Source organism: Adiantum capillus-veneris, chromosome 28, assembly GCF_014529385.1.
Source record: "Adiantum capillus-veneris isolate H3 chromosome 28, ASM1452938v2, whole genome shotgun sequence".
NCBI lineage: Eukaryota > Viridiplantae > Streptophyta > Polypodiopsida > Polypodiales > Pteridaceae > Adiantum > Adiantum capillus-veneris.
In genome coordinates, this window is record NC_140958.1 from 81,852,514 (window position 1) to 81,869,257 (window position 16,744).

A 16,744-nucleotide genomic window follows, 5' to 3' on the forward strand; every position below is an offset into this window, starting at 1 on the left:
TTGTTCGTAGCTTTGTCTTTTGGCTCTTGAGAGCCTATATAAAGACCCCTTTCTTGTCACTTTCAAGACACACATATAAGTTCTCATAAACAAAAGCTCTCTTGCCGTGACATCGGAGGTATCTTCTCTCCCTCAAGCTCTCAACCTCAACGTCTTTTCCTCAAGCTCAGACTCAACCCATCTTCATCTTCAACTCCATTGTGGTGTTGTCTCTTGGATGATTGACTGCTCTTTCTTTCTCTCTTGCCATCTTCTCGACACAAGGAAGCCATAACTCTACTTTTCTTGGCAAAGCTTTTCCTCTGGTTACTCTTATATCAATTGATTATCATTTAGTTTGTATGTCGTAACTGAAGTATAGTGTTTAATTAGGATATGGATAATGATAATCAAAGGGCTAAGCGCGCTTTTGAGCGTCTCAGATCCATGTGTCAAGGCGGTGGAGTGAATGACACTGCTCGAATTGCAGCTCGTTGCTCCCAGTGGGCCAACCCAGTGGGTACACAATGGAAAGAGGTGAACTCTAGGATTGACCGAGAAATGGTCAAATCCATATGGCCAGGCGTTGCAGATGACAACATCAAGAAAGGCCGACTCAAGCTATCACAATGCATTAATGCAGACATACGAGACAATGGAGAGAACATATATCTCGATGTTATGGGTCATCCTATGCATCATATGGATTGTCCATTGTGGTTTGCCAAGATGTTATACATGCATTATGTCTTGGGTGAAGCAGTGGACTTCAGCTCAAGGACACCTCATATGACGGTTGAGGACATTCGTAGCCGTGCAATCACCGTCACACGACAAGAGATGTCATTGGCACTAGAAGGTGCATCAATGGAAGTGCACCAAGTTAAGGAGGAGCTTCAAACTCAACTCAGGCAAGCATCACAAGCTACACAAGGCTCTCATTCTGAAGCAACCCTAAATAGAGACTTGCAAAGGGAGGTGAAGGTGCTATCTTGCCACGTAAAAGAGTTAGAGGCGACTATAAAAAAACAAAATGCTGCCACATTGATTGAGCACCCAACATCTATTGAGGCCCCTCCAGCTTCTGGTGAGCACGGTGGTCCTTGCCCCATATGTAGATCATTCTTTCATGAGTGGTGTGGTCACTTCAGCTTGCCATGCAGACATATGTACCATATATCATGCTTGATGCAAAGCATGATGAATAGATTTCATTGTGATATATGTGAGTATGAGATATCCAAAAAGCTATATGCAATGTTCAAAATGTCTGAAGACTATAATAAGCTTAAAGGTCAGCGTGAACAGGAGAATGAAGACATTCTCACAAATATTTCACTATCACTTGGATAGTTTTTGTAACATTTGATGTTTTCTCGTTGTCTTGCAAGCATTTATTAGTGAGTTGTGAACTGTCTTCACTTCAACTTCAATTATGATATGTGATAATGCAAAGATTTGTTAGGGCATTGTATATTATGAAGCTTTAATAGTGATTTGTGGCCTTGTAAAGGTTTTTAAGGGCTTTGTTTATTATTAAGCAAATGTATAAACCTTAAACTAAATATAAAAAAATCTTATAAGATAAACAGTTTTTTGAACTTAAACAGAATTCACTCAATGGATTCGATAATCTATTAATTAAACCACCGTCGCTTGCTGCGACGGGTCAAAGTTGGTGCGATTTCCAAATTATCTTCAATCTCTTCTAAAGTACATGTAGTTTCTACTTCATGAGACTCCCCTTGCAGCTCACTGTCTTCGTCCACCTCATCATTGGTTACATCATAAGTCCAGCGCGGCATCTCCTCTTTGTAGTTCTCAGCTTGCACTCTTGCCAATAGCCGATGGTTGCAGTACGTATACACCAATTTTTCAGCTCTTGAATTTAGAAGGAGGTTTTTGATGGTGGAATGTACATATTTATATGTACTCCAGTTTCTCTCAGAACTTGAATTGGATGCACATTGGGCTAGGATTCTAATAGCTAGGCATTTAAGGGTGGGTGCACTATGACCATTCATCATCCACCACTTCCACGCTGGTTGCTCCGTGGCAAGTTTCTGCACAAATTCTGTACCAAACTTACCCTCTTTGAGTTTAAACTTCGTAAGATCAGTAACAGCTGATGCATGCTCATCAGGATTAGCATAAAACCTGTCTATCACATCATAAAAGTCTTCCAGCACCTCCTCATCAAGTTTGTCTATTTCCATTGCCCAATACTCTGGATCCAATAAGAGAGCTACGCTGTGTAGTGGACTATGTGCTCCAACCCATCGACCATGGCACTTTCCTCCTTGGATTCTGGTATTGCCACCTAGCAAATGATCCCTTATTCTTGGTGCTCCTCTAGATTTCTCTTCGCCAAAAAAGTTACTTTTCCAATCTTGATACTTGTTTAAATTTGTGGCAAAATTCCACTCGGGTCCTGGACTTTTTCCACTTGCCTTTCCCTTGCCCTGCAAAATGGTGCCCTGCGAAGCAGGACCTAGCATCGAGGTAGGAGGTCTCCTCAAGGAAGCCAGGCTTGAGACACCAACATCACCGCTCACATTCCCAGTGGAATACATACTTATTGGATGCTTGCAATACCAATAAACATATCTCAGTATGCTATCTCTTCTTTCAAGTATTATTTAAACCAAACATTAGTGTTATAATCAATATCACACACAAGCGTAGTAGTGAATCCTGAAGGGAATAAACCTCAATCTACTCAAACATGAGCAATCAAATACAATGGTGAATCAAATATGTGATCAGTCCATCCCAAAATTAGAGATATCGACCCAAAGATTCACCTTCCTACCTCTTTTCATGAATCAGTCCAGTCCAAAAAAGAACGAATGACCCATGATTGGAGCTCTAATTGAAATAGCAAGCAAATACAATGGTGAATCAAACATGTGATCAGTCCATCCCAAAAGTAGAGATATCGACCCAAAGATTCACCTTCCTACCTCCTTTCATGAATCAGTCCAGTCCAAAAAAGAACTAATGACCCATGATTGGAGCTCTAATCGGAATAGTAAGAAAATAGAGCGGTGAATCAAACATGTGATCAGTCCATCCCAAAAGTAGAGATATCAACCCAAAGATTCACCTTTCTACCTCCTTTCATGAATCAGTCCAGTCCAAAAAAGAGCTAATGACCCATGATTGGAGCTCTAATCGGAATAGCAAGCAAATACAACGGTGAATCAAACATGTGATCAATCCATCCCAAAAGTAGAGATATTGACCCAAAGATTCACCTTTCTATCTCTTTTCAAGAATCAGTTCAGTCCAAAAAAGAACTAATGACCCATGATAGAAGTTCTAATCAATATGCAATCAATTTAGCAAATATAATGGTGAACCAAACATGAGATCAACCCATCCCAAATGTAGAGATATAGACCCAAAGATTCACCTTTCTACCTCCTTTCAAGAATCAGTTTAGTCCAAAAAAGAACTAATGATCCATGATCAGAGTTACATTAAGTTTTAATGTTTTTTAAAGACTATTCATTTTTTTACCTTTAGTTTTTCTTCTAAATTTTAAAGGATGACCAAATTTAGAGGAAGAGGTGATGTGATGTGATGTCTATAAAGGGGTTATATAAAGCTGCCAAATATGGAGGGGGTACAAGACGGGCCCGGCGGGATTCTTGCTTGTCCCGCCGGGCCCGCTAGGTTTCATGTTAAACCCACCGGGCTTGCCGGGATTGTTGGTTGTCCCGCCGGTTCTACGTTTTCTACCGGTTTTTGTAGGTCATGACATTCGATATGTTATTAACATGAAAAAAATAGTGATAATAAAAACAATAATTAACATTTAACAAAATGCATCATCGCGTAATTAAAATCCCTGATAGTAATAAAAAACAAGAGAAAAACTAGTAAGTGCGGTGTGGAAAGTGGGGGACTAGTCCGATACTTTTCACAAGACTACTAGTTAGTTAAGAATAAGTCTCTGGGAGTCCACTATGTAAACATTGCATATAGCACGTGCGAACAAGAGGTATTTAAAAAATCCCCTACCAGTATGTTTTCAAGTATTATATATACCCCTTATGTATGCATTTTTATAAAAACAACTAGCCCTTATGTATGAAATTTTCATTTCTCAATTTAAAAACCCTTTATGTAAGTACATTTTTTGGTAAATGTACTTAATTCTAAATCCCTTATTTTGTTCGCACGTGCTATCTTACATATTTCCTAGTAAATGCCCCAGGGAATAAGTCTCATATGACATTTAGGATTTAGGAATGGTAACCGTGCCTCTTAAACGTGGAGAAAAAGACGTTGTTCATAGATCCTAGGTATGTCAATGAGGTTTTATCTATATGATATAGGAATTAGCTTCTATTAGAATCCTTTGATTTATCAACGTGGCTTGTGGTGTATGACCCTTATAACCACAATCATGATGGATAGAGGAATTCCTCTCTTCTGTTTGCTCATACCCTTGCTTCGTGGAATCGGAGGAGGGTGTGGGTGTCATCAATGGAACTTGAGAATAAAGAAAAGTCGCCTATCAAGGCGTCCCAATTTTTTGGATTGGCGACCTCACAATACTGCTTGATTTCCACTAGTCTCTCAATTAGGTGTTACTAGGCCTTTTTAGGTAGGAGATTTAGTCATGTGCATTTGACTACAGGTAACTGAATACTATGTTCAATTCTAGGTATACATATGATCTGGTTTCTTCTCATTTTTTAATATTCTTTGATTTATTTATTTAAGTAGGATGTATAAGCTTGAATGCTTTAATCCATTTTTCTCTTTGAAGACATGACAAGGTCATGTAGGAGCAAAGAATTTTGGGTCATACTGTTGCAGACACATTTTAGCATTATGTGGTTAAGGACCTACGTGGTAGGGTTTTGTTTGGCACATGTTGTCACAAGAGGAGCGACATGGTCTAGAAACTCATGGAGTTTCATTTAGCTAGTGTGAAGAAAGGTTTATGAGGGTCCCTCTCAGACAGGTGGTTAAGTGTTTACACTTACCTCCACACACAAGTACATCTTGTAATTGATCGATGTCTTTCTTTGGGACATATTTCGGGGAGACATATTCCACATGTGGAGAATATGAGTCTTTGGGACTAGAATTGGCACCTGTTACTTCAGTTAAATGTCACAACAAAGTCTTTAAGTGTTAGTCAAAATCCGTTTTACAAATCATTTTCATCACTTAGTATCACAAACAATTTGAGTGGCCAAAAATTTTCCGGTACTTAGAATGACTTGTTAAAGTTACAAGTGCAACTAAAAAACATTAACGGATGGTTGTTTTTGTATATAGCAAGGCTATGTAATCAACAAATTGTGACCAACGTTACCACTCATTTTTGGATGACGGTCTATAAACGGTTGGGAGACACAACTCAGTATTGTTAGTCATCCAAAGGCAATTTACAAGTGTTCATCTTGTGTTAACAGATATGCTAAGAGCGTACATTAGCACCAAGCAATCCTTTCAAAGTCATCTCAGTCAAAATTTTAATCAGAAAATGCATCTTCAAGAATTAAATCCTTGTTTTCAAGCACGTTCAAGACTTGATCTTCATCTTGAAACTCTTTTTCTCTCTTTTTATATATTTGTACATGCTTACATGAAACTGAAACCTTTAGCTCCATACCATCAATCTCACATAACCTGTAGGTAGCATTAGAAAAATCATGTTTAACCACGTACAAGCCAAACCACCGCTTAACCATCTTGCATATAGCTATCCAACATGCTATTGTAACAGAGAACCCAATAACCTTTTTGAATAAGACTTGACCTGAGCTTATGCCATCTGTCATAAGAATCATGTTCTGTAAACAAGCATTCTTTAACTTTTTTTGTAGCTTCAATATTCTCACCTCTCTTTTTTACTTGTCAAATCCTCAAAGCAGGCAAATCTTCTCTACTCAATTCTATATCCCAAGGCAATATACTCTATGTATCCATCACCTCTTCTAGAGGTATAATAGGATTTTGACCATATACAAGCTTATATGGCATGAAAATTGTAACTATGATGTGTGTAGTACAATCCAGTGATAAAGCATATGGTAGTAATCAAGGCAATCACCAATATGACCTTTGCATGCCAAGGCCTTTATAATGGGATAATGCCACCCTCAGGGGACATGTAAGTTACTATGTGAGTTCATGTAAAGGTTTTTTGGATTGCCAAAATTTTAATATTTTGACAGGATTGTATTGACAAAAGGGGTTTTTTAATTGATTTTAGAGAAAAATATGTAAGATTTTAAAGAAAAAAGGGTCATTTATTACCTTAAGCATGTAAGTAAAGGGTTTTCTTTAATACCCTTTGAACGCATGTAATATGAATAGTTTCTGAAAGGTGTACCCCCCGAGAAGCTCCCTTTCACTGTTATCATTTCCTTATGGACTATAATGAGTGATAAATTGATATCCATATGAGCAAAAAGGTCTCTTGCTTCATTGGCATTCAACCCTCCTCTGTCTGCTATAATTTTACCAACATGACCATACCTACATATCACATCATCAAGCTAAAAATTTCATACCACACTTATAGCTTTGGTTCACAAAGCCATCCCTTCAACCAGGTTTCTAAAATCTTCTTAGGCAAGCACGATATGCCTCACTTGCCATAATCCTGTGGGCAAGGTAATCAAATTGACTACCCACTTGAAATGCATACATAATGGATATGATGGATGTAATTGATCACAATGCTTGACAATTGAGTGCATTTGACATATAGCATATGTGTTTCAACAAACTATACCATGTCTTTATACATATCTTTCCACCAATACCGATGTTTGGTTTTGGCAAAAGTGGCCCAAACACTCGTGTGACCTGCCCATAGTGAAACATGAAATTCTACAAGTACATGGAGCTACATTTACCTATCTCAAACCACTCGCTCATTGAGGGGTACCTATTTTCTTTTTTGTTTCCTTCCACAAAAAACCATCTTGTAGAAATACGAATAATCCTTCTTGCGGATGCACTTAAACTCTTGATCGATCCAAGTCTCCTAATTTTTAGCGTACTCAAATATTGTCCAATCAGTAGTCATTCACCTTCATATTTAGCCTCCACAAAGGAATGTAGTGCATACACCATACTTTCACACTCTACATGCAATTGCAAGGAACTAAATAACCTCAAGCCCACATCTTCACTTTCAAAATTATGTTTTCTTCATCTTCAAATTTGATGGTCACAATAATTGGATTCTTGCATTATGATCGGCTTTTCATAATGTAGGAGCCTCTGGTAACATCTTCTATTATGGAACTGATATTTTATTATTCATTACAGATGTGACAGGTGGAAAAGGCTAGACCAAGCTAAGCCTTTGCGAATAAGAATATATATATTGTACATATTATTATTCAAGTGCTCTTTATGAGCTTTGACCATTTATGACCGGCCGGCCAGTTTGTACTCACATTGACCATTCAATAAATCTATAAATGAAATACGTGCAAGAGGGAAATGGTCACTCTTGCACGGGGGGAGATTGCACCCAGTGTCTATGTTTTCTTCTCTTCTCTCCTCTCTTCTCTCTCGTCGTGCTAGGCGTAGCACTTCTCTCTAGAAGGTGCGCATGCACACGCTCTCGTGCTCTCTCTCGCACTCTGTCCCTCTCTGTTTGTGTATCTCGCGATTATGCGTCTATGTGTTGCTAGGTATGTCGATTAGTTTATTTTACGGTTTGTAGTGTGCTATCTCGGGTATTTTGCAGGGAACTCCACGCATCCGTTTGTAGCAGTGGTATTAGAGCTTGGGCTGCGTTCTCGGGTCTGCCATATTCATGCCTACGGAGATTATCAGGATTTAAGATAAGTCATGTTTACTGGAGAGTAACTTATCTTGTTTGAAAATATGTATGCGAAAAGATTATCATTACTCTAATGAAATTTCAAATTTGTTTGGATTCTTTTATAATTGCAAATTTTTATGAGCTAGTGAATGAAAATAATAATAATAATAATAAATAATCTGTGACTGATTATAATTAATCATATGAAGCAATATATGCATGAGGAAATGAGGAGTTTTGTTGCATATGGCTATAGAAAAGGCTAGTTGGTGATATAAATATGCATATATAAGAGAGATAATTGTATTATATGTAGGGAAGATTGCGTGCCTACAATTTTCCCTATATAGAGACGTAGTAATTACAGCAGCAAGCGGCTAGACGAAGAGATTAGCAGACAAGATTTGATGGCTGTAAATATAAAGTAAAGGAATCATGCTAAATGAATAATCTTCAAATACATTTCCAGTAAAACAAGGAGATATTGTACAAACTGTAGATAACTGAAGGATCTTCATGATCTAGTAATAAATAAATAAATAAATAAATAAATAAAATTTATTTGAGAGGGCAATCGACTCAGAAGTAAACACCGAAGCAGTTTTTATAGACCCTAATATAATGAATCTGAGAAGAAGCCATCGCACTTCATCTAGTGAGAATGACCCTCAGACTATCTTTTCATTTTCAAGTCACTGATAAGCATAGTATCACTGGTTTTAATTAAAGAAAACTCAACAATATCGTGAGTCTGCAATACACTGGTGACAAATGATCACAGCCATGAAAGATCGCTGAATCCAAATGGCCATGCACTGGTCGCCTTCCTCTCCCTCTTTCTTTCATGCCAGCAGCCAACCATAGTTCAACTGCCTCTTTCTCTCGTCTTCAACCACCCCAGCCGCCCGCCAACTATCATGATCACCAACTACTTCTCAGTCTCATAGTTATCTCCAACGTCCTACTCTCAGTTGCTCATGGCCATGACACGGCATGCAATCACATGTGCCCTCTTCCCATCTCTTTCTCTCTAGCTAGGGGCGCCTATACTCACCAACTACGTTGATTTTTGAACAACACACACACGAGGCCGTCCGAACAATATCCCCCTCTGCAGTCCGACTGTCTCTCTCTCTCTCTCTCTCTCTCTCTCTCTCTCTCTCTCTCTCTCTCTCTCTCTCTCTCTCTCTCTCTCTCTCTCTCTCTCTCTCTCTCTCTCTCTCTCTCTCTCTCTCTTTATACCCTCTCCTAGATCACTGATTTGGGCCATGTCTTTTTTTTCCTCCACTCGCCGCCATGCAGTATATTTTGCGGCTGTGGTCGCTTTATTATGAGCAGTAGTCTGCAGCGTGACACTCTCTCCTTTTCGTCACCTAACAGTAAAAAACACACACACACACAAATATCCCTCTTGGCACCGCCCTTGCTTTCTCCCTTCTCCTCCCACCCTTAATGCATGTAGCTGATCCTGGCATGCATGTGGTGGTGATAAGCGAGTGCTATAGATGGCGGCACTAGTGTCAAGAAACTAAAAAGCAAGCAGACACCTCCAACTAGCAGCACGCCTTGAACCTCTCTCTCTCTCTCTCTCTCTCTCTCTCTCTCTCTCTCTCTCTCTCTCTCTCTCTCTCTCTCGTTCATGGGAGTTATCTGGTCAGTGCAGGTGGCCAGCTCTCGAGCAAGGATGGGCCCTATAGCATACTGTGAATCCACACTGATTAGGCTCTCAGCAGATCTATTCAAAGCAGCTTGTGGGCGTTGCAGGAGCTCTCACCACCAATGCTCACTGCTCGGACTGCGTCCTCTTCGAACTAGGCCTTTCAAGTCCACAAATGACTTTCTTGATGACAAGGAGTATGCAGAGTGGGAGACCTTCGAAATCAGGAAAACATGCCTGGGAGCAGATGTTGGAGCTGTCAGCCCCTGAGGGCGACACGTCTAATTGCAAGTCCCTTGGCTAATTTGCCTCCGTCTCTGCTGCCCTCTACCCTCGCCTCACTTCAGCCTTGGCTTTCCAAGCAGATGCACAGGATGCAGTCCAAGCACAAGCATGGGACGGCAACAGGCGTCTAGCGTGCACCAATGGTTTGTGCATGCAAATTACCGGACATGAACCCCAGTAGCACTTTGGCCCTAGCTTTTCAACCGTCAACCCTTTGACACGCCACATTCCTCTCTGGCACACACGAGTTCTCTCCATCGGTGAGTACGACCACCTCTATCTTGAGCCCAACACGCACACGTCAACAGCAACAAAAAACACGTTATCTTAATTATCTTCACAACGCCAAAATGTCCTAAGAGATCACATTAGTGATACAATTTGGGGGGATCTAATACAATGTCTCCGGACACAATCATATTAAGTAAAATACAGGCTAAAATGAACATTAGTGTCTGGGGATGGTTGGCATTGGGCGCTATCCGAGGATGTATTGCATCAGGCGCTTGTGACCAGAAACACGAACGACGAGTCAACGCGTGAAGATGGGGTTGAAAGCATTAAAATATTTGTCCCTAGTCAACTGCAAGGGTTGTTTTCAACCTATTCAGAGGGCACTGCTTTAGGGGAGGTGTTTTAGACAAAATCTGACACAGTATTGAATTTTATTAGAATTATTTGGAGCTAGTAGGAAAGCCGCTGCATGGAGATTCTATGTAATCATTTGGACCTGAAAGAATTCCAGAATCCTTCTTTCCCTACTAATGTTCGATTTATTTATTTATTTTTATATATTTTTTATTATCAAAGGTGGTGGGTGAAATCTCACGCTGCTTCTGTTAGTATTACAGTCGTAGTGGTTATGTCGGTCTTTCCACTTATACTAGTCAAGATCGAACGATAATGCCCTTTGCCAGGTATCCTCAAGCATTGACGATGATGATGCTGATTTTACTCACGCTTTTAGGCTTTTGATTTAAGTTTTTTTTTTTCAGTCTTTCACTTTACTTCATTTTATTTTTGTACCCCGGCATTGGTTTTGATCCACAAGGATTGTATTGGTTTGGTCTCATACGTAATTTTAGCATTTTTGAAGACTGTAAATATAAAATTTTATTTCATTTTCTTTCTCTTTTCCCCCCCTCAACCAAAGTGCGGACCCTACCTTTGTATTCGATTGTCCCTAACCTCGCAAGTCGATGACCTCTTGCCCTCCACACACACTCAATTGTCAATTTCGATGATATACTCATACACACTCACATAAACACACACACACACACACACACACACACACACACACATACTATAAGTGTTCTATATGGTCTTTCATAGCTTGAAGTTAATGTTCGTGGCTACGTTGTGTGAGATTTGTGTGTCTATATTTAAAGTGGTGATAAGCGCTGCTATGTCTCTTGGTATTTTAGTGTTTCTTGTGTCCATTCAAAGATGACCATCGAAAGTAGTTCCTACGAAATTTTTAACGAGAAATTATCTTTCGATCAGAAACTCATAGCAATGTTTGTTGATGGAGTTAGGGCTTGCCAAAAACAATTTTCCTAACTGAAGACAATAAAGGCACACCTAAAGATCTTTTGTTTTTAGGTCAAAATTCAAAGATTTTCAGGTATTGACACTAAAACTTGTAAAACTTTAACGATTTACCTGAAGGAAATCATGGAATCTAGCCGATGTTTTGCTATTTTAGCTAGTTTCAATAACACTCGTGAAATTTTACCAGCTTCTAATTTTCTTGTAACAACAATCAGTGGTTTAAAAACTTACTCACATATACAATCCACCTCACCGGTCTCTAATACCCATTTGTACAACTTGAACTTTACGGCATCTGTACTTTGGTTTGTTCTAACTTGCATAACATTACTCAGATGATGAATTTTGTTGCTGACCTTTGTTTCAAGAAATTGTTTAGCATTTGAAAGCTTGGATACTAGTCACTTCTTAAAACCACCTCCAGGTACGTAATTTATCGTTGTTTTCCATGGTATTTTAATTCTCCTTAATGAATCCATTCCTATATATACCTATGACTATCATATTTCTTAAGATCTCATCAATTACGCAACATATCTTGTCTGCCTATACTGCACTGACATCCCTTATCATACTCCTACAATAATACTCACTTTCTCTACTTGCTTGGAAGTTTATTTTGGTTGTGCATATATTTAAGGACACAAAGTCAAGAAGTTTGTAATAGGGATAATAGCATTGGACAATTTGAAAGAAAAAGGATCTTTTACTTCTTTGCATTTTCTTATGGCATATGAAATTAAGAATCCCTAAAGTTCTGGCTTGTGCTTGCACTGTATGGAATTTCTATTGAGAGGATTTGACATTAAGCTATGCAGCTACTCATATGAGCTGTGGTGCTTTGAGTTAGTGAACAAAAATTTGTAAGTACTTTGCTACTCAAGTATACTCCAATGTGGTGTCACACAAGTAGTAAATGTTTTGTCTAGTCCATTGGTCACATATATGCACACAGATCCGCTGATTTAGGCAGTGTGCCAATGCTCATCTTGGTGTAGATTCACCGATTTAGGCAACATCAGGTATTTATGTAGATCTATCGATTTGGGCAGCACATTGATAAATTGCAGATTCATGATTTTAAACCAGTATCAAATGCAGATTTTCCGATTTAGGCAACACATTTTATTGGTGTAGACTCGCCGGATGAGGCAATACCGATCACAAAATCATGCTGCAGTGGCTGGCCACCATTGCAACTGGTATGATTTTGTTAGCCGGGGTATAGAAAAAGAAAGATATTTTGGATTTGGATTTGGAATTATTGGTATATGATGATTTTCTGTCACGACAGTATTTATGAAAGTGAACTTGAGATTGACGAGAATTGATTTATACAATGATGAGTGTGACCAATGATATCCTGATTCATCAGGGTATGACATAAACCGCTTACTCTAGTGGTATGGGACACTAGAATCGGTAGTATGTGGATGACGGCAAGCATCAGCAATATTGTCTAATTTTATGTATTTTTCTTTTATTATTTGATACAGATTTCTAAACATTGTTTTTGACAAGCATTGTTTGCAATTTTTTACCTTCGCAACTGAGGACAGTTGCTTTCCAATGGAGAAGTATGGTATGGAATTGATATTTTATTATTCATTGCAGATGTGACAGGTGGAAAAGACTAGACCAAGCTAGGCCTTTGCAAATAAAAAAATATATATTGTATATTTTCTTATTCAAGTGCTCTTTATGAGCTTTGGCCATTTATGACCGGCCGGCCAGTTTGTACTCACATTGACCATTCAATAAATCTATAAATGAAATACGTTCAAGAGGGAAATGGTCACTCTTGCACGGGGGGAGATTGCACCCAGTGTCTGTGTTTTCTTCTCTTCTCTCCTCTCTTCTCTCTCGTCGTGCTAGGCGTAGCACTCCGCTCTAGGAGGAGCGCCTGCACGCGCTCTCTTGCTCTCTCTCGCACTCTGTCCCTCTTTGTTTGTGTATCTTGGGATTATGCGTCTATGTGTTGCCAGGAATGTCGATTAGTTTATTTTACGGTTTGTAGTGTGCTATTTCGGGTATTTTGCAGGGAACTCCACGCATCCATTTGTAGCATCTTCTTTAGTTTATGAACATCGTTCGAGTGTTCTTTTTTCCAAGAAAACTTCTATCCCTTTTTGAAAAAATAATATAAAACCTTTGCAACTTGGGAAATATGGGGCAACCATAGCAAATAAATGACACATGCACTGAAGAATCTTTTCACTTTTGTAAGCAACATGCACATCTCTTTTATCCTTGGAATAAAATTTACTTTTACATGGCTTGGTATTTTACTAGATATTCCACATAAATGTCCCACAATTAAAACTTCTCTTACCCAAACATGGACTTTTGGTCTTAAGGTTGAACTCTTTAATCTTGGATAATACTGTGTCACAATCAACAATATGGTTAGCCACAAAATGCCTATACTCCCTCTTGTCTTTGGCCTCATCTTTTTCACCTCTTTACATCCTTTCATTGGCACATCGTAAATAAAAGGCATGGTAATATGACAAATAAAATCTGGAAACACTTTGTTTATTCCATTGATCATGTGAGCAACTAAATTAGGTGCACCCTGAGGCAATGTGCACATTCTTACCAATGCCAATGGTCTACAGATGGTTGTCAAGTCCCTACATTCCATAGCGAGTTGAAATTGATCATAGCTTGAATAGAAGTCTTCCATGGAATAGATAAACATTAGAGAAAATGGTAAATTTCCAATTCCCAATTTAGAAGTTTTGATTTTCATAACTACAAATTGTATGATTTTTGCAAGTTGAGAAAATTTTCACTATTTCCTTGATCTTATCGGGACCAATTGAGATACCTTCAAAAGATATAATAAAGCCAAGATAGCTGGCTTGGGGAGAACAAAAGGTACATTTTCTTTCCTTATCATAAAGTTAATGTTGGTGTGAAATCTTTAATACTTTACAAACATGCTCCTCATGATCCATCTCATCTTTAGATTAGATAATTATATCATCAAAGAAAACCAAAAAAAATCATCTAGGTAAGGTCTGAAAATATCTTGTAGCAATTGATTGAAGCTTGCAAGAGAATTGGTAAGACCAAAATACATTATTGTGAACTCATAATGTCCATACCTAGTATGGAAAGCTGTCTTTGGAATGTCTAATTCTTTAATCCTTATTGGATAGTATCCAGACTGAAGATCAATCTTAGTGAAGACCTTAGCCCCATGTAGCCTATCCAATAGATTATCAATCCTCAAAATGGGATACTTATTCTTAATGGTAACTTGATTAATCCCACAATAGTGTATGCAAAGTCCATCCTTCTTCTTTTGAAAAAGGACTAGAGCACCCCAAGGAGAAGTACCTAGTCTGATAAACCCTTGCTAAGTTTCTTGAGTTTCTCATCGTGTTCAATTTCCTCATGGAGTGACATCTTATATGGTCGCTTTGAAATGGGTTCACAACCAGGAATAGTCTCTATTTCATAATCAACATCTCTAGGTAGTAAAATACTTGTATGGACCTTAGGAAACACATCAAAGTATTCTTTCAGCCATCCATTTTTGTAGACCCTTCAAAAGTCTGCTAGCCTTAGGTTTCCCATTCTTTCCTTGAACTAGAACCTCATTCACAAGGTCATCTATAAGGGTAAGTTTTTCTTGTGCACAGTGAATGTGATCTTGGTTGTTATGTTACCAAAAGTTTCAACCAATCCATCCCAATATCCCATCATAAACTCCTAGAGGTAAAGTGCAAAAATGTGTGAAAGTAGAGTATCCCCCTAGTTCAAATTCTACGTGTCCTAGTGTATGTTGAGTTAGGACTTCCTTCCCATTTTCTAGCTCTACAATTATTCTTTTAGCAGAATACTGGTTTAGTTTCAATTTTCTTATGCATTTAGGAGAGGGAGATGCCCGGGGGGTTCACTATGTGTAGAACTACCATATCACGTGCGTTCAAGACATGTTTGTAAAACCCCTTATCTCTGAATTTTGTTAAGAATATAATGTACCCTTTTCTTTTAAAATCTGTAAGTCTTTTTCAAATTTGAAAAAATAATGTCCTTCTATATATATATTTCTGTAAGTTTCAAGAACTTTAAATACCCTTCTGTTGAACTCACGTTGTGAGCGGGATGAAAACACACACAGCGCCTCTATAACGACCCGACACACACTCTTGGAATGATACACACACACACTATGGGTCACCACTCGGCTTACACAACACACCTGGCCGAGACAGGGAACACACCGATGGAGCGAGAGGAGAGAGACTATTCGTTTACCCACTCCACACAGAGAGATACACACACACACACACACACTCAAAAACTCAGCTCAAAAGAGGAGAATTTCTGATGTTTAGATACAATAGAGCTTGGGCCAACACCAATGGGGCAAGCAGCTCACACAATACGGGTAAAATGTGCCAGATACAATCACAAACTAGAGCAGAAGCTTCGGCGTTCGCTCATAGGAGAAACTTACACAGCAAGAATAGTAGAAAAAGAGTGAGGAATTTGGCAAAATGGACAGCGTCATCGCGTCCGGAACAGCCCAAAACCCCAGTCTACAATGTCAAAGTGCTCAAATCCGACCTCGGATGAGCAGTTTAGGGCCAAAACAGGCTCCAAAATGAGCAAAAACACACCTGCAGCTGTTCCTCCTCTCTTCTCCATGTTTTTTCTAGTCTTCTCTCAGTTTTTTCAGTTCCCACACTTAGCTTTATTAGTTGGGCACCCGTGGCCTTTTAGATGACCCCAAACGGACCCCGAACAGGCCAAAAACTGACCTCGCAGTGCATAGTTGTCACCTTTTTGCATCATCCGCACACTTGGCACTCAGTTTTTCCAAATAATGCATCCCGTAACCACGTGAAGTGGCCCCAAAAATTAGTCCTCATGATGACCTTTCTGCATAAGTATCACAAGAAAACACCCACGTCGTGTCCATACTTCTCCCACTACAAGAGGCTATTCATATTAGCGACGCTCACACAGCGACGCTCAAAAAAAAAATTTCCCGGCGTCGCTATGAGCGTCGCAAATTTACAAGTAAATTTGCGACACTCATAGAGACGCCGGCTGGGCTAAAAAAAATAACAGAGAGCGCCCAAAAACTCAGATCTCAGATCTGAGTTTTTCGGCGCCATCAAGCAAGGAGCAGGTGACGCTCTCCCTCTCTCTCTCTCTCTCTCTTTCTTCTCCACACACACACACACACACACATACGAGGACAGGAAGGAGAGCCAGGTATGCTCCTTCCCTCTCCTCACTCTCATGTTCCCTTCCCCTCTTTCTCTCTCCCTCTCTCCCTCTCTCTCACACACACACATAGTGTTTTTGTGTGTGTGTGAGAGAGAGAGAGAGAGAGAGAGAGAGAGAGAGAAAGAGTACAAACATAAACAAAAACGCACACACACATACATAAACAAAGAATGCACACACACATTGAGAGAGGAAAAGAGAGAGAGAGC